This window comes from Arvicola amphibius, chromosome 9, assembly GCF_903992535.2.
Source record: "Arvicola amphibius chromosome 9, mArvAmp1.2, whole genome shotgun sequence".
NCBI lineage: Eukaryota > Metazoa > Chordata > Mammalia > Rodentia > Cricetidae > Arvicola > Arvicola amphibius.
The window spans coordinates 42,871,188-42,895,651 of NC_052055.2; positions in this window are offsets into that span (position 1 = coordinate 42,871,188).

Here is a 24,464-nt window from a genome sequence, read left to right on the forward strand (position 1 = left end):
CCTTCAAATGTGCTGAGCCAGCACCTGGCTGTCATTCCTGTTTCCCAAGTCACTGTAGGATGAGGACATCCTTCTGCCACTTACCAAGGGGTGACCTTAAGCCTGCTGCCCAGAAGAACCTGGCCTTGCCTGGCCTTGCCTGGCCTAAAGGTGTGGGGGTGGCTCCCTATGACCCTGATTCTGCCCCCATTGAGTGACCTGAAGATAGCAGCCCCTGCTCGGCCCACATCTAGCCCCGCAGCTCTCCAGTCTTGCTAGCTGCCCACTTGGCCTCAATTGCCCACATCCACTTGCAGAAGCAGGAAGGAGTAATAGCCGAGTGCTTCCCCAAGCCTTACACCCAGAGCAAAGCTCAGGCCAGGCACTCCTGGACCTGGTGACACTGGAGGAGTCCCTGCATCTCTCCCAGCTTACCATCCCATATCACATGGACCTAGTGACCCAGGGGGAGTCCCTGCACCTCTCCCAACTTACCATCCCATATCACATGGACCTGGTGACCCTGGGGGAGTCCCTGCACCTTTCCCATCTTACCATCCTGTATCAAAAGGGGATGTGCCTGTGTATGGCACACACTGGGAGCCTCCAATGCTTCTTGCTTCCTTGTGGGACAGCTGCTTTCGTGATGGCATTCAGAGAACAAAAAGCAGCGCTGCTCACTGTGTCTGAGGGCAAGGGGACCCTGGGGACATCCCAGACAGAACAAGAGCCCCAACAGTTACTTTCTGAACTGGAAAAGAAAATCGGCATGGGTTGCCGCTCCTGGTAGGATACTTCCCACTCCTAGAGGCTATCAAGTTCCCTTTAGAGCTAGGGACAGCACAGCATGTGTAGGTCAGGGACCATGCCTGGATTTCACGACACTGTGGGTGATGTAGCCCCACGGGCAGCAGATTCAAACTAAATAGACCTTACGGGGTCCCTCGGTCCTCTGTTGGAGCTGTGTTGGCCCCACCAGGATGGTCCTCTTTGCCTGCAGCTTGGGTACTGGGGCTCAGCTGAAGACTGGGCAGTGTTTAGGTTTGGACTTTAGAAGAGTCTATTGACACAACAGAGAGAAAAGGTCAGCCTGCTAAACAGAAGCAGGAAGAGTTCCTCCCTCATGCTGCCCTGGTCATAGCCCTGCCCACTGCATCCTTGCTCACGCAGAAATCAGACCTGCTACATAAGCCTGTAACAAAATACTCCAGAGGCCTCTGGGAATGAGGAGACCCAGGAATGCTGATGGGGGAACATGGAGGACCCACGGGTGGGTTACCTGGAAGCCGGCTACATTGATGACGGCAAGTCACAGCCAGCAGAGGTCATAGGGTAAGGGACTTCTGAAGTCAGTGTTTCTAAGTGGCATGTTGTGGGGTGGGGGGCAGTGGCCAAGGAAAAGGTATTACAGTGATGGTGCACCTGGTTACTCAGCCCTCCATGTCCCCTGTGTAGCACCAAGCTGGCCCACAGGCTGCTCTTTCTGAAACATCCCAACCCAGGGCTAACTGGATTGGCTCATAGGAGCCTTCCCAAGTGCCAGCATCTCACCAGGTCCCTGGCCCAGCTTACCCACCCCTGGATGCTCCTCCATCTTTTCCTTTCTTATTGTTGTCTCTTGTTTAGTCCAATGGCCTCCAAGCCCTTAGGCAGCTTGCTTTTTATCCTTGTTACAAAGTCATCCCTTTGATCTAGGTTTGATCTCCAGAGCGGGCAGGCACTGGTGGCTCTATGTGGGCCTCCCATAGTCCTTAGGGACAAGCTTCCAGATGAATAGATGCACCCTAGGGTACCACTTTTGAGGGCAGCAATTGCCTGTGGTTCTGAAAACTGGGGTGGGTGGGAGCCTGGGAAGATGGCTCTCGCTCGAGCGCTGGAGTTCTCTTTTCATTTATCATCACCCATGAATCTAACACGTTAGGAGGAGAGGGATGTTTGGTGGCAATTCAGGTGAGGGGAGAGGACACTGGGAAGTCTGCCGGTTCCTTTGTAGTTTTTCTAGAGAGGGGGATCTGATTCCCACGCAGCTGTGTGCTTTGTTTAATTATTTCTGGGGCTTTCTTCAGCTCTCTGCCCACGGGTTACACGATATCATTACATAAAGCGATCTCAATAATGAAGCTCAGGAGACTACTCGCTTCTTGCCGGTGTAGACCAGGCTCAGTGCACACAGAGAACAGCAGCTGGGATTAGAATGTGACCTGGGATAGGGATTTTGGTAAAGAGGCTTCTCCTGGCACCAGGAACAGGAAGCAGAAGGAATTGGGCTCTGGAAAAACCAAGTCCTGGACTGGGGTGGGACCCAGAGTGACAATCATCCCGGGTCCTCTGTACTCAGCTCTGTGGGCCTTCAGCTAAGCAGTCTCCTGCCTCAGGACCTTTGAATTAACTTCTCTCCCTCTCTTCAGAAAGGGAAGTCTTTCTGGCATACCTGCATCCAACACTTCTCAGGGAAGTCTTTCTGACGTACCTGCATCCAACACTTCTCAGGGAAGTCTTTCTGGCGTACCTGCATCCAACACTTCTCAGGGAAGTCTTTCTGGCGTACCTGCATCCAACACTTCTCAGGGAAGTCTTTCTGGCGTACCTGCATCCAACACTTCTCAGGGAAGTCTTTCCGACGTACCTGCATCCAACACTTCTCAGGGAAGTCTTTCCGACGTACCTGCATCCAACACTTCTCAGGGAAGTCTTTCTGGCGTACCTGCATCCAACACTTCTCAGGGAAGTCTTTCTGACGTACCTGCATCCAACACTTCTCAGGGAAGTCTTTCTGGCGTACCTGCATCCAACACTTCTCAGGGAAGTCTTTCTGGCGTACCTGCATCCAACACTTCTCAGGGAAGTCTTTCTGGCGTACCTGCATCCAACACTTCTCAGGGAAGTCTTTCCGACGTACCTGCATCCAACACTTCTCAGGGAAGTCTTTCCGACGTACCTGCATCCAACACTTCTCAGGGAAGTCTTTCTGACGTACCTGCATCCAACACTTCTCAGGGAAGTCTTTCTGGCGTACCTGCATCCAACACTTCTCAGGGAAGTCTTTCTGGCGTACCTGCATCCAACACTTCTCAGGGAAGTCTTTCTGACGTACCTGCATCCAACACTTCTCAGGGAAGTCTTTCTGGCGTACCTGCATCCAACACTTCTCAGGGAAGTCTTTCCGACGTACCTGCATCCAACACTTCTCAGGGAAGTCTTTCTGGCATACCTGCATCCAACACTTCTCAGGGAAGTCTTTCTGGCGTACCTGCATCCAACACTTCTCAGGGAAGTCTTTCTGGCGTACCTGCATCCAACACTTCTCAGGGAAGTCTTTCTGGCGTACCTGCATCCAACACTTCTCAGGGAAGTCTTTCCGACGTACCTGCATCCAACACTTCTCAGGGAAGTCTTTCTGGCATACCTGCATCCAACACTTCTCAGGGAAGTCTTTCTGGCGTACCTGCATCCAACACTTCTCAGGGAAGTCTTTCTGGCGTACCTGCATCCAACACTTCTCAGGGAAGTCTTTCTGGCGTACCTGCATCCAACACTTCTCAGGGAAGTCTTTCTGGCGTACCTGCATCCAACACTTCTCAGGGAAGTCTTTCTGGCATACCTGCATCCAACACTTCTCAGGGAAGTCTTTCTGGCGTACCTGCATCCAACACTTCTCAGGGAAGTCTTTCTGGCGTACCTGCATCCAACACTTCTCAGGGAAGTCTTTCTGGCGTACCTGCATCCAACACTTCTCAGGGAAGTCTTTCTGGCGTACCTGCATCCAACACTTCTCAGGGAAGTCTTTCTGGCGTACCTGCATCCAACACTTCTCAGGGAAGTCTTTCTGGCGTACCTGCATCCAACACTTCTCAGGGAAGTCTTTCTGGCGTACCTGCATCCAACACTTCTCAGGGAAGTCTTTCTGGCGTACCTGCATCCAACACTTCTCAGGGAAGTCTTTCTGGCGTACCTGCATCCAACACTTCTCAGGGAAGTCTTTCTGGCGTACCTGCATCCAACACTTCTCAGGGAAGTCTTTCTGGCGTACCTGCATCCAACACTTCTCAGGGAAGTCTTTCTGGCGTACCTGCATCCAACACTTCTCAGGGAAGTCTTTCCGACGTACCTGCATCCAACACTTCTCAGGGAAGTCTTTCTGGCATACCTGCATCCAACACTTCTCAGGGAAGTCTTTCTGGCGTACCTGCATCCAACACTTCTCAGGGAAGTCTTTCTGGCGTACCTGCATCCAACACTTCTCAGGGAAGTCTTTCTGGCGTACCTGCATCCAACACTTCTCAGGGAAGTCTTTCCGACGTACCTGCATCCAACACTTCTCAGGGAAGTCTTTCTGGCGTACCTGCATCCAACACTTCTCAGGGAAGTCTTTCTGGCGTACCTGCATCCAACACTTCTCAGGGAAGTCTTTCTGGCGTACCTGCATCCAACACTTCTCAGGGAAGTCTTTCTGGCGTACCTGCATCCAACACTTCTCAGGGAAGTCTTTCTGGCATACCTGCATCCAACACTTCTCAGGGAAGTCTTTCTGGCGTACCTGCATCCAACACTTCTCAGGGAAGTCTTTCCGACGTACCTGCATCCAACACTTCTCAGGGAAGTCTTTCTGGCATACCTGCATCCAACACTTCTCAGGGAAGTCTTTCTGGCGTACCTGCATCCAACACTTCTCAGGGAAGTCTTTCTGGCGTACCTGCATCCAACACTTCTCAGGGAAGTCTTTCTGGCGTACCTGCATCCAACACTTCTCAGGGAAGTCTTTCCGACGTACCTGCATCCAACACTTCTCAGGGAAGTCTTTCTGGCATACCTGCATCCAACACTTCTCAGGGAAGTCTTTCTGGCGTACCTGCATCCAACACTTCTCAGGGAAGTCTTTCTGGCGTACCTGCATCCAACACTTCTCAGGGAAGTCTTTCTGGCGTACCTGCATCCAACACTTCTCAGGGAAGTCTTTCTGGCGTACCTGCATCCAACACTTCTCAGGGAAGTCTTTCTGGCGTACCTGCATCCAACACTTCTCAGGGAAGTCTTTCTGGCGTACCTGCATCCAACACTTCTCAGGGAAGTCTTTCTGGCGTACCTGCATCCAACACTTCTCAGGGAAGTCTTTCTGGCGTACCTGCATCCAACACTTCTCAGGGAAGTCTTTCTGGCGTACCTGCATCCAACACTTCTCAGGGAAGTCTTTCTGGCGTACCTGCATCCAACACTTCTCAGGGAAGTCTTTCTGGCGTACCTGCATCCAACACTTCTCAGGGAAGTCTTTCTGGCGTACCTGCATCCAACACTTCTCAGGGAAGTCTTTCTGGCGTACCTGCATCCAACACTTCTCAGGGAAGTCTTTCTGGCGTACCTGCATCCAACACTTCTCAGGGAAGTCTTTCTGGCGTACCTGCATCCAACACTTCTCAGGGAAGTCTTTCTGGCGTACCTGCATCCAACACTTCTCAGGGAAGTCTTTCTGGCGTACCTGCATCCAACACTTCTCAGGGAAGTCTTTCTGGCGTACCTGCATCCAACACTTCTCAGGGAAGTCTTTCTGGCGTACCTGCATCCAACACTTCTCAGGGAAGTCTTTCTGGCGTACCTGCATCCAACACTTCTCAGGGAAGTCTTTCTGGCGTACCTGCATCCAACACTTCTCAGGGAAGTCTTTCTGGCGTACCTGCATCCAACACTTCTCAGGGAAGTCTTTCTGGCGTACCTGCATCCAACACTTCTCAGGGAAGTCTTTCTGGCATACCTGCATCCAACACTTCCACTCTCCTCTTTTTTGGCTACCTTTCTCTCCTCACTCCCCACCCCGACTTACACAATTATGAAGAGTGAGGAACTGGATTCCAGAATTCTGCAGAATATGTGAGAGTGAAGGCAGAAAGACTCAGAAAAGTGGAGCGACCCCCTAGTTTCTGGTGCGAGGGAATGGAGTGTAGGTGAAGCCATTTGCCCTATGAAGAGTTCCTGAGACAGGGCTTGCCCAGCAAGCTCAGGTTTCCACATGTGCCCAGTGTCCCATAGGTCGTTCCCCCCCTCCCGTCCACCTTGTCTATAGCTAGCTACACCCAGTAACTGACCTAACTGAAACAGACTCCAGACCTTAGCACAACCGACTCCATGATGGAAGTGCCATCCAGGCTATAAAACTCAGCATACAGACAGAAGTGTCACCTGCCATAATAAAAACAAGGACCTAATCCATCCAAGTTCATAGTTCTGGGGAAGTCTCTGAGTGTGCTAACCTTGATTTTTGACTTCGGTTGTTCTGCTTCTGGCTAACTGTTCTTCCTAACTGAAATATGTCAACCCAGGATCTGGTTTTGTGCTTTGAAGCTCACCCTAAGAAAGGCTCCAGGCTACACTGGGAGTAGTCGTTGACTGGCTAGTAAAGACTTTTTATTGGCTTAAACCCATGCCTGAGTAGTTTTTTCTGGTGGCTAGGCTACAATGCTAACCAGCTTCCCAGGGCTGCACCTGGTTTCCTGCAATGCTTGGGTGCTGCTTCCTAGAGCTAAACTAGCTCTGGGACCAGAAACAGGAATGCTAGAAAAGCCCTGCATGCTGGTGAAGACAGGGTGGTGTGATCGTAGGACCAGGAGGGCAAGGGCAGATGTTGAAGGAAGCCTAGATGGTTGCCTTCTCCATGCCACAGGAGGAAGTTCCCCAGCCCACGCTTCGGTCATTGCTTGTGGATGCCACATTGTACATCCCTCAGTCAGTGGCACCTGTGAAGACAGCCTTAGGAAGTCAATGGCGTCACCGTGTTGAACCGGCCTGTACCTGTTCTTCATCCTTCTTCCCTCCACTGTCCGGGCGGTTCTCTGTTGTGCACTTCGGACATGTGTGGGGGTCCCAGGAAGCCTCGAGTGGATGCGTAAGGAACACAGGAAGTCTTGAGTAAATGTGTTTTGTTGGCAGCCATGTCAACAACCAAATGCATGAGACCCATGGGAATGGCAACGTCTTCCCCCTGGGTCAGGCTCAGAGGGATGGCAAAGCTTCCCTCTGATCCGAGTGCAAATGTTGACAGTGCTAGCAAAAGCTGGCAGCAGCGGCTTTCTCCTCCCAGAATCCAGAAGAATTCTAGGAGGAATCTAGGACCTAAATGAATGCAACCCGAGACCTCCCACCTCCAGAGACCTCCTACAGAAACCCCATCCCCCTGTGCCCTGCCCCACCGGACCCCACCCCTGCACACCACATGTACATGATAAATGTGCTAGAGTTCCGGGTTGTTGTGTCAATGCTGTGCCATCAGAGTGCACGCAACCCATCCGGCCTCAGTTTTTCTGTACTTGTCTCTGTGTGTCTATCTGTCCTTTTTATCTTTCCTTTCCTCCCCGGCCAGGTCAAATCTAAAGCCATGCAGGACATGGTGGATACATACACCAGCGTCCATGTCTTAACTGCCCCTCTGCCAGCTCATTGGCACCAGACTCTAAGGAGGGGGTGATGCCCAAAGGGAGCTGAGATGATCAAGGCTCTGGGGATATGACCCCTTGGGAGCTTTGAAGGCTCATGGGGACCCTGACCCAATCTAAGAGAAGCTAGGCTAGCCAAGAAAGTGCCACAGAACAGGTAGTCTTGGATGTTTCCTGATAGATACGAAACAGGAATGTCCAAGTCACCCATCCCCCTGGGAAAGGCCCAGAGAAGGCACAGTTGTTGAGCCTCAGCTCTTAAGGTCAACTGATATAAGGACACGTGTCACCTGTGAGACACTCAGGCAAGGTAAGACTGGCTGTACCGACTTCACAGTTAGAGCCCAGAGCTGTGTGCCTGAGGATAAGAAAAGACCCCTGCCCAGCTGCTTAACATTCCCTAACAAAAGACAGCCCATCTGGAGGGAGACCTATGCCCAGCACCACCGCTGCCAATGGCCTCCCGCTCTGGTGAACAAGGCTGGCCACCCACCCGTCCTTTTGTTGGCTGAAAGGGAGGGCTAAATGGGGAAGCTGGCAGATGTGGCCGGCTCTGAGAGATGCCACCTGGGATTTTGCTTTTTTTCCCCATTGAAGACAGAAAGCCTCAGCGACACACAGTCTCTCTTTGCTGGCAGGTTTAAGGGCTTCGCGTAAACAGGAGCTGGAGAAAGAAAAAGAGCCTTGCCAAGGCCCGTTCCTGGCCAGGCGCTGGGCTCTGCGTGTAGTTTCTTCATTCTGTCATGATCTTACAGAAGACAGTGAAGGAGCAGGGGCTGAGCCAGTTCAGGAGGGTCGTGGTTTGGGTGTGGCTTGAGCGTGTGCCCCATGAGGATCAGGTGTCAAAAGTGTGGGTGTGTAAGAGGCAACCAGACCTTTAAGAGGCAGGCCCTTGTGGAAGCATGCCCACTTTGATGGGATCTCTGGACTCATTCAAGCCTGAGCCCAGGCACACCGGTTTCCTCTTTCTTCTTCTCCTGCACTTGCTCCCTCCCTCTGCTTCACAATCTTTGCTAGAGCCAGCCTGATGCTGTTTGGACTTCCAGCCTCCAAAACAGTAACTTAAATAAACCTTCCCCCCCCCTTTGTAAAACAATCTGCCTTGAGTATTTTACTGTATAAACAGAAAACAGACTAAGACAGGGTGCTGGGTAGTAAAGCCACACCTCTGAATGTCAGGCACCAGTTAAACCTAGTCCTGAACTAGTTTCAGGGACTTTCAGTGGAATGCTGCTGGGGGCTCAGGATATGTACATGGAAGAGGATTTGCACCAGGTGCTGGTTAAAGTGGAGAGTTCAAGGATTGGGAGGATTGGGAGGATTGGGAGGATTGGGAGGATTGGGAGGATTGGGAGGATTGGGAGGATTGGGCGTTCAAGTCCAGCCTCAGAAACATAGCAAGTAGATTCAGGATTGGTGAGGAGGAATCTTGCTGTGGGGCTGAGGGCTCAGACTGCAAGGGTGGGAAACAAGGAAGCTAACTGAAAATGGGGATCCCCTGAGTTAGATCAGGGCTCTAAGTGACTGGGAGCAGCCTCCTAGAGAGCTAGGGCAACTGCCTGAGCTTAGGATCAGGTTCACAGGGATGCTTAACAGAGATCTGACAGAGTGTGACCAGCCAAGACCCCCACACATTTGACAAGGTTCAGCAGCATCTTAGATATGGTGAAGGCAGAGGGTGGGTGTCCAAGATCAAAAGGAAGATAAATAACAGTACTGGGACTCAGAACTTGGGGCCCCTGTGGGTCCTGACAGAGCTGGGGTTTCCAGCCATGTTTGGGGGTTGGGGTGATAGCTTGGGGTGAGATAGCATGGGAAGGCAGTGGACTCAGGGCAGGTATGGACTCAGTTTCCTATGGCATCAGCAGGGCAGTCCTCGCCTATAGCTGAGAGCACTTCTCAGGCAGGTGGGTGGTTGGCCGGGCCACTGTCAGACAGCTGTCTCCCAGTTCCTGCTAGCAGAACACAGAGTTTAGTCAGATAGCCATATGCCCAGTATTATGTGGAAAAACCAGAACAAAAGATCTGTCTGGGGGATAGGTCAGGGCTCCCGCCTGCTACCCCAGGGTCTCTAGTGAAGTCAACAGTCAGTGTTGACAGAGGTTACTGTCCTGCCTGATCCCACAGCCATTCAGTCCCAAAGAGACACATAGGTCTACACTAATCATAAACTGGTTGGCCTATTAGCTCAGGCTTCTTATCAACTAATTCTTACATCTTATATTAGCCCATAATTCTTGTCTGTGTTAGCCATGTGGCTTGGTACCTTTATCAGTGAGGCATTCTCATCTTGAGTCTTCTGCATCTGAGTGATGACTGCAGACTGAGTCTTTCCTCTTCCCAGAATTCTCCTGTTCTGGTCACCCCATCTCTACTACCTACATGGTCACCCCACCTATACTTCCTGCCTGGCTACTGGCTAATCATCGTTTTATTAAAACAATACAATATAAATGACAGGGTAAGAGACCATTGTCCCACAGCAAGTCAGGATTCTTGTGACTATAGAGACTCATTCAGCTTGTCCATGTCCAAGCAGGGAGAATGCAATATTAGTCAGTACAGCTCCAATTCCATGGGTGACAAACCAGTAACCAGGGTACCTGTTCCCTGGCGACTGTCATGAGGTTTACATTGACCTTACCTGGGCCCAGTTGGTGACTTCATGATAATGAAGAAATAGCTGACATTCTGGGCTTATTCTGGGCAAACCTGGCTGATATATTAAGTCCTTCTTCTGCGGGGCTGTATGGGAGCTTGTGCAATGGGTCAGGGGAGTTGGGTGAAGCATCCTTTGACACTTTCTTGTTAGAAAGCCATTCCCTCCTGATTCTCATCCATCTTCCCATGACCCTTGGCAGGACCATGCTCACCAAACCATCCCTCCACATTCAACAGAGGAAGAGACTGAACAGGTACAGGTGACTGCCCAGGCTCACCTCTGAAGAAGAGTCCAGAGGACATTGCACGTTGGGACCTAACAGGGGTTTCCCTGTCCTCAGTAGGGGTTGATGTGGGCTGAGAAAGAACAACTCCGAGGAAGCAGGGAGGAGCTGGGACCTACAAGCTAGGGGGAGATGTGAGAAATGGCATCCAGAACATTCTCTGATAGCCCTCCAAATGTTACAATTCCCCAAACAAAACTCCACTCTATCCCTTCCTGGGGCAGAGCCTGCATGGTTGAATTGGCCTTCCCATGTAGGATTTTGACAGCCTAAGTTGGTGTCTAGGGGCACCTTGTACACACAAAAGGAACTCTGTCATATGTCCCCTGCTAGTCCTCCTCTGCCCAGTAGCTCGGGGTTTGCAAATTGACTGTTCACAGGGCAGGTCCACCACATGCAATACAATCTGGAAAGAAAATTCTCAGCAGGAGGCAGGCACACATTCTTCACTACCGCAGCTTCATGCCCTGCAGTGGCTTGGGCTGCTGACAGCTGGCAGGGCCTGGGGACCAAAGTGGAGGAATTCAGGGCTGGGGCCAGCACGGCATGTCCTTCCAGCCAAGACATGTTCCTAATGCATATTTCTGGTGGTGTGTCAAGTGGTTCCATCCGGCTGGTGAGGAAGGTGCAGAAGGAACATATGGGGGCCAGATTTCCCTGCGGAAGGAACCGTCTTCTTAGCGACTCGGTGAGGGCTTTGGGCAAAGCCAATGTGGGGCCAGACTAGAACCTTAACCTGATTCTCAGTCATCCTTGGGGTGTGACTAGCCAACCAGCCACATGGAGGACAGTGTACACTTCTCAGGACTGGAAACTAGCACTGTCAACCACAGGTTCAGCTGGCAGCTTCCAGGCAGCAGCCATGGTTGAGAGAAGTGTCCCAGGCTCCCCTTCCTACCTGCCACCAGTGCATCCCTATCATAGCCACTGCAGGTGACTTAGGAAGCTGGGTTTCTTGGTAGAAGGACAGCAGGCTTTGGGTCTGGTGGTATGGCCGGCCTCATGGTGCAGTTATGGGTCTTAACTGGGTGGCACTGCTGGGACCTAAGTAATTGGTGTTTCGTACGCTTTAGAATCCTGATAAACCCTGCGGCTGGGGCCACCCTGTGCTCCTTTCTCAATGAAATTCAGCCCCCAGCTCCGGAAGATGCGATGATGTTGGAGACAGAGTTTAAAGAAGTGACCGAGTCAGAAAGAGGTGGTTAGCATAGACGGGGGTGGAGGGAGAGGGGTCCTTACAGGACGGGGTCAGAACACTGACCAACACAGACAACCTGATGAGGACAAGGATAATGGGGTTTCCACAATAGAGGAGGGGGCTCCTGGCTATGCCTTGATCTTGAACTTGAGGCCTGCAGAATAAGTCAGTGAAATGTGTCTGTCACTTAACTCGAGCACGTAAACCTGGGAGGTGACATAATTGAGTACCAAATAGTGAGAGGATTGGGTACCATAGTGGGGAGGGGATTGGGTACCACAGTGGAGAGGGGATTGGGTACCATAGTGGGGAGCAGATTGGGTACCACGATGGTGAGGAGAGGAAAAATGGTCTGAGGGTCAGAGCCTCTGGTAGTCACCATGGGGTCTCACTGACATCAGCCAGCTCTGCTTACACCTTGAGATTCCAGGCTGAGATGCCAAAGAGCAGCAGAAGCCTGCCCACTCTGTGTGAATCTCCAGAGCCCATTCCCAGCCATGCAAAACGAGAAGCAGCTCGAGGCATACAGTTGTTCACAGTGACGTCATCCTGCTCACAAAACCACTAAGGAAATGGGGTGCACCGATATAGTTTGTACCAGCTCAAACCCGATGGATCTACAAATTATATTTGAGGATGAAGGGCTGGGGACCTAAGGTACTTACTGCATGGCCTCCCAAGTGGTTGCTGGCTCCCAATTCACCTTTTATTATATGTGTTTTCTTATCAATTGAGGACAGCAGATATTTTCATCCTGGCTTAGCTCTCCAGGCTGAAGAGCTACACCCCAGAGCTTGTAGCAGTTAGTCTCAGTGCTGGGATTAATTCACTGACCTCAGGAAACAGATTTAGTGCAGGCACAGGGGAAGCAGGGTGAGTCTCGTAGTGGCATCCTGGCCAGGAGAGGGTGGTGGGATATGGGGGCTTTCTTTTCCAAACACCACTAGAAAAGACAGAACAATGTCTCCATGAGACCACTGTCATCCAGGCTCACACCGTCTTCTGGACTGGCCGAATGCTTTGTCTGCCAGTTTCCTGGGCATCACAAAGGCAGGAACAATGACTCTCCACCTCCTCCATGTCCCTGCAACCGCCTCCCCCAAAAGCTCCATGGCAGAAAACAACTGAGCAGCAAACACTGGGCACGACCCTAATCTATGCTAACTCAATATCCTGTGACCACTGTGGCCAGGCCCATTTTGCAGATTTGCAGATGGAGTCCAGAGGTGCAAGTGACCTGCTCAAGGTAATCACTCAAAACATAACAAGAAGTTGTGCAGCGGTGGCACACTTTAATCCTAGCACTCGGGAAGCAGAGATAGGTGGGTCTCTGAGTTAGTTCGAGGCCAGCCTGGTCAGAACTTCAGTGTATGTGTGAGTCCATTGGTTCCCGACTCTCAACACCTGGTTGCTGAGTGACTAAGTGAGTATGTGACTCTGGAGCTGAATGGCTACAAGGTCTGTGAAAAAAAAATAGGTGTCTCTGTCTGTCCCCACCAGAGCCTCTTCAGGGTACTGTGGGGAAATCTGACAGAAACTGGGGTAAATGGAAACAGATTTCCATTGTGTGAGCGACAGACTTTGAAGCAGAGGCTGGTGGCCCTGCAAGCCCACCTGTGACTTGGAAGCTGGGACAAAGGCAGGCTCAGACTTCCAGGTATGGTGTCCCTCGGCTCCTTTGGTTCCTATGCAGTCCCAGAGTTGGCTCAAGGAACCTCCAATGGGACCATCTGCTTACTAGCAAGTGCTAGTAGCTTCGAGGGCCAGACAGGCTTACTTCCAAGCTTGAGGCCATGGTGACCATACCCAGGACAGCCCTGGCCCTGATGACTTCCAGCCCTCCAGAAGGAGAGAGACTCTCCCACTGGATCTGGGATGCTGGCAGGTGAAGAAAGGGCTCCCTTTGAATGAGAGAGGTTCCATCAGCGGATGGTGTGACCTGGACAGAGTCCAGAGCCTTCCCAGGGCATTCCGGGAATTCCGCCCTGGCTCAGTCTGATGAGGCTGGAGTTGGGGTTGGAACCAGCTGGCTCTGAGCTGACCCAGAGATGGGAGAGAGTGGAGAAAGAGGCCACAGTCCTGATGTAGGACCTCTGATTTCACTGATGAAAAGATCAAGACCTCAGGCCTGCCTCCTGTTTATCATTACCACCCCTCCTCCTCCTGATATACAAAAGGTAGAGCCAGGATGATAGAACTACCCGAATCCTATCTTCTGCTACTGGGGACTCACTTAGCCCTGAGAAGAGAGGAGCTTTGTGTGTGGGAAGAAGACCCTCTAAGGTCCACATAAGAAACCAAAACAGAGGCTAGGATACTCTCAGCACACCCACCCCTAGCCCACACTCCATGAGCCATGCTGGGTCTGGTCCCTATTCTCAAGGAATTTTGGCTTTCTCACACACTAGCTGAAGCCTTCAGTTGTCTATGAACCCCTTAATCACTGGCGCCAAGTCCTGTCCAGGAAGGTTTCTTTTCCTTGAAATGTTGTGTAGCAATGTGGTTATCTCTCAGTACCATGGGAAGGTATGACCAGGCGAGCTTGGGAGGGGAGGCCTTTTGAGTAGGTAGCTCATTCAGAGATGAGCCACTCTGTATGACTCACCCTTTCCAGAGTCTCTGACTGTTATAACTTAGGCAGAAGCCACAACCAGTGGCTACCTGAAACGTTCAGCAGGGGCCACGGGCTGGGCTTGGCTGCTTGTCCAGCTGAACCACGGTGAGGCTAGAGGAAGGGCCTGACTGTGTTTGTCCACATCTGAAGCAAGTTTGGGAGCCATGTAGGAGGGTGGGGACAACAAGCTACTCAAGAGCTACATGCCATGGTGGCCAGGAGCTATGCTGTTCTAGAAGCCACTAGACAATGGGACTCAATCCAATCTTTAATCAGTGTGGATTTGGGAAAAGCCAGTCGATCCTGGAAAGCTGAGGATAAGGGGTGCATTGGCCATCCAGGGCCAGTAGAGAAGGTCACTGAAGAAAAAAGGAGGGAAGAGAAGCAAACCCCAGTCAGTTCTTGCTGTCTCCCTGATCCCATATGAGGGCTCCAGGGAAAGATGGTCCCTGGGGACAGAAGAGGACAGGCAGACATCTGGCCTGATGGCTTCAGCTCTCCAGGGCCAGTGTCTGGGGTACCCAAGTTCACCTATAGAGGGTCCTCACATCCCTAGGCTGATGAGAGGAGGTGACTAGGTTATGAGGCAGAGCCCTCTAAAGCAGGGTGTTGCTGAAGCCTGCCTCCTCCTTCCCAGCCCTCCAGGAACAGAAGCTCTGAACACGGCCAATGTTGAGCATGGGATGGGGTATGGGAATGGGATGTGATGGGCACGGGATGAGGGTGGAATGGGATGTGATGGAATGGGACAGGAATGAGGATGGGCATGGGAGGGGATGAGGATGAGGATAAAGATGTGATGAAGCTGTAATGGAGATGTAGTAGGGAAGTAGGCAGCTTTCAAGCTCTGAGAGGTAGAAAGGAGTCCACAATCACGGCCTAGAGGTTATAGGAAGTGGTTAGCAGCTTAGCTGTGCACCAAGAATCTTCTAGAACTTTAGAAGAATCAACTATCCTGAATCAAACCCTTATGCCTCAGTCCACATTGCCCTACGTATCCCTTCTTCCAGTTCCTCCTCAGAACCCAAACCCATCACAGGTCCTCAGAAAGTCTCCATATGGATACCTCTGAGTGGGCCCTAGTGAAGGAGTCTTCAGTGGATGATTCTGCATTGCTTCTTCTCTCCAGCCCTGTGCACTCTGTGTTCTTCAACACCCTCTGTGCTGGAACCCACTCCACAGGTGACCCCAGCCCACGTTCCCTGTCACAAGAAGTGACGGCTGCCTTCTTGATTTCTCAGAGTGCCGTGAACACAGGCTCCCCCCTAGTCTCTCCAACTTACGTGTGGGAGGAGGCTTAGCCCAGAATACTTGGAGGCTGGGGACAGATCAAAGCCAAGGGAGTAGCAGAGCAATAGGCTTGGGACTCAGTAGCCCAGTTAGAGCTGGGTCCAGGCATGCCAGCTGCCTAGGAGACAGATGGTACGGGACCTGGGGACCATCTAACTTCACCATGCCGCTCAAGCCTGGGTAGGGTACAGAGCAATGTTTCAGGAGCCTCGTGTCTCAGCACAGCTCACCATTCATCAATTCCTCACATCTTTAACCAGTTGATTCCCTGATGATGATAGGGGCTGGTTGACTGGAGCATGGAGAAGTGGGGATTAAGCCAAGCTCACAGCAGCTGGCAAAGAGATAGACAAGGACACATACAATGGATGTTTGGATTGGCCAGGGCTGTGTAGGATGCTCAAGGAGGAGGCTAGGAGTCCTGCTGAGCTGGGGAGGAACACTTGATGGTATAAACCTAGCATCTCAAAGAGACAGATGACACATTTTCACTATGGATCCCCTTCTCACCTGGTGAATCCCCAGAGAGAGTTGCCCCCTCTCTCCTTCCCCCTCACTAGTAGACAAAATTTTAAAATTTAAATCTCTTACAATAGCATCAGAAACACAGAACACCCAAGGATGCATCTAAAGAAAGGAGTGTGTCATCGTCCAGAAGCATCAGAAAGTTACAAAGGAAAGGAAGCAAGGCTTAAGAGCAGCAGAGAGAGACACCCACAAAGAGACTGGGCCCTGTGAAGATCCTCATCCCACCCGTGGTGACCTGTGCATGCCACACTCTCCCAAACACAGCAGGCTTTGGGGTGTGCATTTAGAAATTGATAAATGCCCCCCACAAAGCGTGCAGAGAAACAAAGTGTCCTGTTATGTTCAAAGCAACACAAAGTTGGGTATCATAGCGCTGGACCTGAAACTTCTTGTTAAGTCCAGCATGCATTGCTTTAAGCATTGAGGGCAAGGCAGCAGGGGTGCAGAGAGAGCAGCCAGTAAGGGCAGGTACTGAGAGGTTGATAAGGACATCTCCTATTTTCCTGACGCTACAGAGAGCACACATCATAAACTCATGCATGAATGGTCTGTGGGATCTCTTGACAGCCCATTTCATAGGTAAGTAAACTGAGAGAGTGAAGCTTAAAGAGCTACAAATCACTCACCCCAAGTCACTCAAGGCTGGGATTCTCACAGATCAAATGCAATAGACTAGGCCCAGGCCAGAGAGGAACCCCGGAATGATCAGGGAACAGCCACACTGATGGGCCTGCGTCCTTTCACAGAGTCAAGACCCTTTGGAGAGATGGGAACAGTGTGTCTGAGCTGTCTTCCCTGTGTGACTCCTGTCAGCAGGTCATGGGCTCCTGCATCCTCCATAGCTGGGTGACATTTAGCTCGGGTGACTTCTGAATGTGCCTTCTAGGTCTGGGAGGGAGGTGAGCTGGAAGAGGCAGAGAGGAAGAGGAAGAAAAAAAGAAGGAGAAAGGAAAGGAGGAGGAGGAGGAGGAGGAGGAGGAGGAGGAGGAGGAGGAGGAGGAGGAGGAGGAGGAGGAGGAGGAGGAGGAGGAGGAGGGGAGGTGCGGGAGAATTGTCTGTAATCTGTCAATCATGTTTTAAATAAAACGCTGATTGGCCAGGCAGGAAGTATAGGCAGGAAAACCTGACAGGAAGTAGAAATGATTTAATGAGAACAGGAGAATTCTGGGAAGGAAAAAGTTGATTCCTCCCACTCCAGCCCAGACCACCGAAGCAGCAGGATGTGATCTGCAACCACTGAAAAAGGTACTGAGCCACATGGCTAACATAGATCAGAAAAATGTGTTAATCAAGATGTGAGAGTTAGCCAGTGAGAGGCTAGAGCTAATGGGCCAATCAGCTTTGTAACTTATAGAGATCTCTGTGTTATTTCTTTGGGGCTTGCTGGCTGTGGGGTACCGGGCGGGACAGAAACCCCAACAAGCAGGCCTGTGTTACAGGAGGAGGAGGTGGAGGAGGGGAGGGGAGGGGAAGGAGAGAAGGAGGAGGAGGAGGAGGTGGAGGAGGAGGAGGTGGAGGAGGAGGAGGAGGAAGAAGAAGAGGAGGAGGAGGAGGAGGAGGAGGAGGAGGAGGAGGAGGAGGAGGAAACGCCTTGGAGCAGGTGAGCAAAGCAAGAATGGGCCCCTTGCTGTGCAACCGAGTTCAGCCATGGCAGGGAGGCCCCCAGTAAAGATCACTGAGCACCTGTTCCCCAAGAAGAGGGAAGCGGAGCCTTGAATTGCCCAGCACAGCACCAGTGCCTGTAGATCCTGAGGTGCATCCTCTGCTCTCATTGGTGCTGTTACTATAGGGTTTGCGCTATGTAGGGTGCAAAGGGGTAGACAGGGGTGCCAGGGCGAGGCAGGCTTGCGACTTTGCAGCAAAGAATCATCCTACCTGGTGTCTCCATGTTCCCCTTATCCACACCCTCTGTGCACATGATGAGGTCTCAGGAGAAGAATGAGCCCACAGTGTGATCGGAGCCGTGAGGAATGTGTAGCCCACACTATTACGGCCTCTGGAACCAGGTGTGTTGCAAGGAATGAGACACAGCAGAGATGGAAAGAGGCCTGGTCAGGTGTAATGCCTTTGCCATCACCCACATGGTCAGACAACCATCATCACCAGGATAGTGAAGACTGGCAGTGAGCACCCCATCATTGTTCAGGGTGCACATGCACAAGCTGGGTGTGCTGGAAGGGGGCTCCTGGGCTGGAGATGCCTCTGATATTCCATATCCACATGGGATGGTAAGACACATGGGATGGCTCCCAGTTTATCGGGTTGCTGTAAGTGCAGAGTACACCCTCGTTTGCAAAGCCGAGGCAGGTTGCTGGTGGTCAGGGACACTAGCTGGGTCCACCATCCTGTGCACGTAGGATCTAGACAGATAGCAATTCAACCTGCTGCCTGACTCCTCGAGACGTTAAAGCACTGGGAGGTGGGCGGGGGTGGGGAGAAGTGGCTGGGCCTGGGGACCGACACTCAGCTTGGCTGGCCCTCAGAGCATTCATCTTGATCTCAGATCTCAATTAGCGTTGCTAGACCGCAGGGCGGCTTTATGGAGTGGAAAAAATCCATTAAGGGTTTTAAAGCAAAGCTCAGGACATCATCGCTTCATTGCCAGGGCTTCCATGAGCTGCAGTCTGGGCCAGATCTCAGGAGGCCCTCGTCCTCCATCCACCTGGATCAGGTGTGGGCTGTGCTGTGAGCCAGGCCCTTACGAGCAGACCCCCACAATGGTCATGCTCACAAGGGAGGTGGGTGAGCCTTTTGGAGCTGTCCTCTGCACAGGAATTCAGCCAGCCAGCTCTCCTCCCCTTACCTCCCACCGGAACAGCCTGGGACAGTTCGGACCTGATGCTATTTTCCCACTGCCTGACATCCAGCTATTGTACCCAGGTTTCCTCTGCTAGATTCCCATCCCGCCACTCACCACTAACCTCTCTGAACCTCCGTACTCCCCCTGCCCCCATCTCTACTGTGATGGGATCAGAGGAACTGCAGGGTAGGGGAGGGGTTGCTAAGGAAACGGGTGAGGTGAAGGTGCAGTGGTCAGCACAGGTGACAGCTACCTCCTTTGCCTCTCTGCCTCCACCTCTGCCATGGGTTAGTTCCATGTCTTTGCAAAGACTGTTCCCATTCCAGGCCTGGCTGCTGTGCAGGCTTGGTCAATCTTCGCCTCCAGCGAGCCCTCCCTGGTTACCTAGGACAGTCCAGCTTTCCCACCCCAGTGCGGAGCACATAAGAGGGGTGGAGGTGATTGAGTTTTGCATGGTCAGCCTTTCTGAGGCAAGGCCCAGGTTGAGGCCCCAGCATTGAATGTGTCCCAGCAATCCCAGAAGCCTCTGTCACAGCCTAGAGTCTGGCCAAGCCCTCCTCAGCTTTGTCCCTTTGCTGTGGGTTCACAGGCCTCAGTGGCCTCCCTTCCCTACCTAGATTCTGTGCAGCTCCTATTCCTCCTCATTTTACCCAGGCCAGCCCTTCTGCCCACTCCTCCTGCCCTGGCTTTCCATCTAGGCCTACAGAATCCAAATCTACCTGCTGCAGGAAGCTACCAGCTCCAGTCACCTTCAGCCAACCCCCCCACCCCACCCCAAACCCCACCCCACTTTTGCTGTTGGCCCCAGACACAGTCACGTGGACACTCCACTTTGAGCGCCACAATGAACACAGAAGACTGAACCCAAGCGACGTCCCACAGTCCAGCCACACAATCCCGTGTCCCTGAGACTGGCTCAGCCTGCAGCTGTCAGGGTCACACACTAGGAGCACAATGTGACCTCACTCAGTGCAACCCTGTCTCCTTCCTGACTCAGACAGACCCTACCTCCAGCTCCCTCCGCCCTCAGAGCTGAGTCCCCCTTGGCCAAGGCTCATGGTGCTAAACTGAGTGCGGAGAGGAGCCTGCAGGGCCCTAGAGAGAGATGAAGAGCACTTGCTTGGAATTAATGGGGGGAGCAGAGAGCGCCTCCCTAATTGCCCTCATTTCCAGTGTTTACAAGCACTGATTTCCCCTGGCTCCAGGCTGCCCATCTGTGGGGCCAATAACACAAACCCCCAGGTTCTCCTGAGATTCTGGGCTTGACCTCTCTCAGGTATGCCAGCAGGCAGAAGGATGAGAACAGTCAGCCTTGAAGGGGACAAGGGGGTGGGGTGCCTACTAGGACCTGGAAACAGCCAAAACAAGCTTGAGGAAGAGCTAGGGACCCCAGTGGCTGGGTCCTGTTGGGGGTGTGGGGTGGGGAGAGAGGAGTAAGAAAGTCCTCATGCTGAGCTCCTGTGCCTCCCACCCCCGCTGCTAACCGGCTAGATGACTGTGACCCTGCAGATAAGGTCTAACTCAGAGGCAGGTGTGAGCAGATCTGTCTTATACACCGTAAAGTGCTAATCCCCACAGTGAGTGACATCAGAGGCTTTTCACAGTGCCGGGCAAGGACGTCTGGCCAGCTCCCAGACCTTTAGGGTCCACTTCCCGGGGCAGTGACATTGTGGTCTTATTCACTGCTTGTGCTCTCTGTAAAGTGTTGTCAATGGTTTTTGTACCTGAATCCCCAGAAGCTGTGAGTGTGGATCGCCCACCATGGGTAGCTATGGGCTTTCTTTCTTCCTCACTAGGGTATAAGGCCCTGGCCAGCAGGGACCCAGTCCTCTAACTGCATGTCGTCATGACATGGCCCAAGGGACCTGTGACTGACCCCTCTATGACAAAGGGACTGTCCAACTAGATTGAGGGAGGAGCCTCTTGGCGGGAAAACCGGGCCTTGCGGTCTGCCCAAGGCTGGGTTAGTCACAGTCCCTGTATCAGGAACCAGGAAGGAGGGTGGCGTGGAAAGATGGGCAGATGTGACCTCCACTGTGGGCCCAGACGCTGGGAGGCATGAACTGGGGTCCACAGGTTCCTTCTGGAAGCCGAGAAGCATTCTCTGCCTTCATCCAGGAAGGGCACAGCGGACCCAGTCCTCCACCTTAAAGAGCAGATTTCTCCAGAACCCCTGAGTTTCCAGAAGCTCCACAGAGGAATGCAACTGCTTATGCCAGGGGAAGGGGACCAGGCTCCTTCTCCACAGCCAGGTGGGAGAAGAGGTAGTTTGGGGCTGGTTTGTTTGTTTGTTTGTTTGTTTGTTTGGAGTGGCCCAAGTGCAGAACCTGGGACCTCTCATGTGTTAGGCAAGCATCCTGTCCCTGAACCATCCTCCGGCAGAAAGGGATGTTTAAACCCCTGAGTTTGTAGCTGTTTGGGACACAACGAAAGGAAAGCAATCCACCTTAAAATTCCTCCAGGAAGGTACTGCCTGGGAGCTTGCAGTGGTCCTCACTGGCTGCTGGCAGACCCTGAGTATAAAAATCCTCGGGGTAAAGAGTCAAGGAAATGGAGGAGACCAGAGTCCCAGATAGTTAGTGGAAGATGGCAGGCTCACCCCATTTCTTATGGCAGGTGGTTTCAGAGGGATAGCAACCAAAAGGTAGGCAGGGACCATAAAGCCCTCATCTCCTGCTTGAGTGCTGCCCAAGATAGGTGGTCCTAACAGCGGTGGGTCTACGGCAAGACTACCCTGATGGCCACAGTGTGCTTCCCCGGTTGTCTCTGGAGACAGGGCTCCCTGAGCAGGGAAGATCTAGGGAGGTGGGCCAAACCTAGAACTACGCACAGCCAAGGCACATCTGCCGATTTCCACTTTTTTTCCCACTCGCTTTAACCTCATGCAGCATCTCCTGGGGTCTTGTGTCTGTTGTCACCCAGCATTCCTGGAGGGCAGGGATGCACTGGTGCCCATGTGTCTCCTCTGCCCTGTTTGTCAATGCACATGCAGTAGGCACCCACGGTAGGCCAGACTCTGGGCTGCAGGAGTTGCAAGGAAGGGGCCTCTCATGGGGGGCGCTCAGGCCAGAGTGATAAGGATGGGGAGACTGACATCCGTACCGATGGGTAGGGTAGGATGTGGGGGAGACCCAAGTGACTGATGGGGCATGAAAACGAGGCGAGAGAGGTACAGTGCTGGGGGGGACTAGCAGGGGCTTCCTGTGGAAACTGAGGCAGTGTGGACAACATGTAGGAGCCGAGCAGGGGAGAAAGGGGGATGTCCCAGGTGTTAGGAACAGCGTAGGCAGAAGTACAGATGGCCAAGGGAGGGTCACTGGAGGATGGCAGAGCAACTGCAGGAGTCAGAGGAGGCAGCTGGGTACAGCAGCAGATCCCAGGCCTTCTGAGGAGTTGAGGTTTTGGTGTGGGGATAACGGGAGGATAAGGGAAGGGCTCTAGGGAGAGGGCCCGGGCAGGTTTATGTCTTGAGAAACTGGCTCTGCTCTCGCCGCCCCAAGCATTCTGCCAGCACTGTTGGCAGAGGCAGCTGGCCAGCCCTGCTGGGGAGGTGGGACAGGAGGGGCTGAGCCCAGGGCTCCATCAGAGCAGGAGGTTCCGGCAGGCCTAGCTCTTTCCTGGGCTGCCTACAGCACCTCCCTGACAAGTTGTCTAAAAATGTTCTTGATTAAAAGCAGAACACCGAGTGACAGAATTCAAACAGCCTGTCCGTCCATCTCTTCTCAGGATTGGCTGTCGGGAACTAATGATTTTTATTAGCGCCGTCGGCTGTCACACGTCTGATTACAATGACCACAGCCCCTGGTCTCTCCTGAAGACTGAAGGGACATTAATCACACTAGATGATTACTCCTGAATGCTGATGGGCTGAGCTCAGGGCCCACGGCCAGCGGCAGAGACTAGCAGGATGGTGATGGTGATGGACTCTTGCCAACTTCCAACTCAGCCACAGATGAGCCGCCTTCCCTTCTTGGACTCTGGTCTCATTTGTCACCCCTTGGACCCACACTGCCACTCCTGGCAGAGGGGATATGATATGTGCAAGAGCTGTGTAGTTCAGAGAGGTTTTGTAGCTTTCCAAAGGTCACATAGCATGTTAGCTCTCAATTGTATAGTCAAAGTCTAGGAATACCATGTCACATCTCATCTTCCTTCCTGATTGTTCTCAGGAAGCAGATCAGATAGGGATAATTCCCACAAGAGAGAAGAGGGCATAGAAAGGAAGACAAGAGGAAGTAGCGGGCATCCTCTGTGATATCCACTTAAGGGGACCACACACGAGTCCTAGGTGCTGGCTGGGGCCTGTGTTATCTCCATGCAACGACACAAACTTCATGCCAATCTCCCTGCACAATGTGGGGTTTCTATGTTAATGTGATATGGCGCTTTGAATCCCTCCCAGTGCCCAGTCCTGGTCCATGGGCCTCAGAGCAAACCAGTAAGCAGTATTCCTCCATGGTCTCTGTTTCAGCTCCTGCTTCCAGATTCCTGCATTGAATTCCTGCCCTGGCTTCCCTGTATGATGGCCTCTAACCTGTAAGCGGAAACAAACCCTTTCCCCCCCGCAGACTGTTTCGGTCATGGTGTTTCCCACAGCAACTAGGGCAGTTGGTAGAAGCCCAAGGAACTGAAGGAAACTGAGGCAGGGGTGGTGCCACTTGGTGGGGCAGACACAGGATGAGCAAAGGCACAGAGACGGGACAGGGTGGAATGAGTTCAGCGGGTGTCCCAGGCTCAGGTCCACTGGGCATAGGACCCTGGGGATTTGGAGTCCAGCCTTGACCAGAGGCGTTGTTTGAGGGTGCTGGAAAGTTTGAAGCAGGGAACAGCCCTTGACGTCACAAGTACCATCTGGCTGATGGAGGACATAGGAAGAGGAGGATGGCAGAATGAAGAGGTGACCTTTGGAGCCAGGCAGGCCTAAATGGCCTAGGTTTGAGATCATGGAAACAATTAGAGTTGGTAAGGGAAGAAAACGCCATGTGGGGGAGGAACAGGAGATGAGGGAGAATCAGGGCATGGAGAGAGTCACACTACAGAGCAGGGGACCCAGGTGTGATGCCGAGCTGGTAAGATGTGTGGACGTGCATTGTTAAAGGTATGAAGAGAACAGACAGGATTCAAAGCTCAAACTGACAAGAGCCTTGGGCTGAGGGAGAGAGCCTGGGTGGAGGATGGGAGCAGGTGGGGGAGGCTGGCACGCTCTATTTTCCACTATCTGTGAGATTTACACATCTAATTCTCATGGCCGTGCTCAGGTGTAACCTTTTCAATTAAAAGGGAGGGGAGTTGAGAAGCTAGTAAGATGTAGCCTGGGCTCTCTTCTGGAAGAGTCAAGTTAAGTTGCTGAGACCAACCCTCTGAGGGAGTAGATGGCATGGTTGGTAGTGTGACTTTGTGACACACAGCTATGACCCTGAAGCAGCTGGAAAGAGGCAACACATCCAGGAAGCCTGGAGCCTAAAGGATGTGGAAGCGTTGATTGGTGAATCTTGGGGAGGTGGGAGGTGTGGTACCCAGAGAAGCTGTGAGGATGTGGGAGACTGCCCTGTCACGTGGGGCAGGTAGGGAGATGAGGCAGGAGTATGCTCTGACACAGGGTTGGACGGCATCCCTGGACGCTTGGTGACAAGACTGGCACCATGTGTAACTCATGGCCGTGACTCATGGTCACTGTAGGCAGATACTC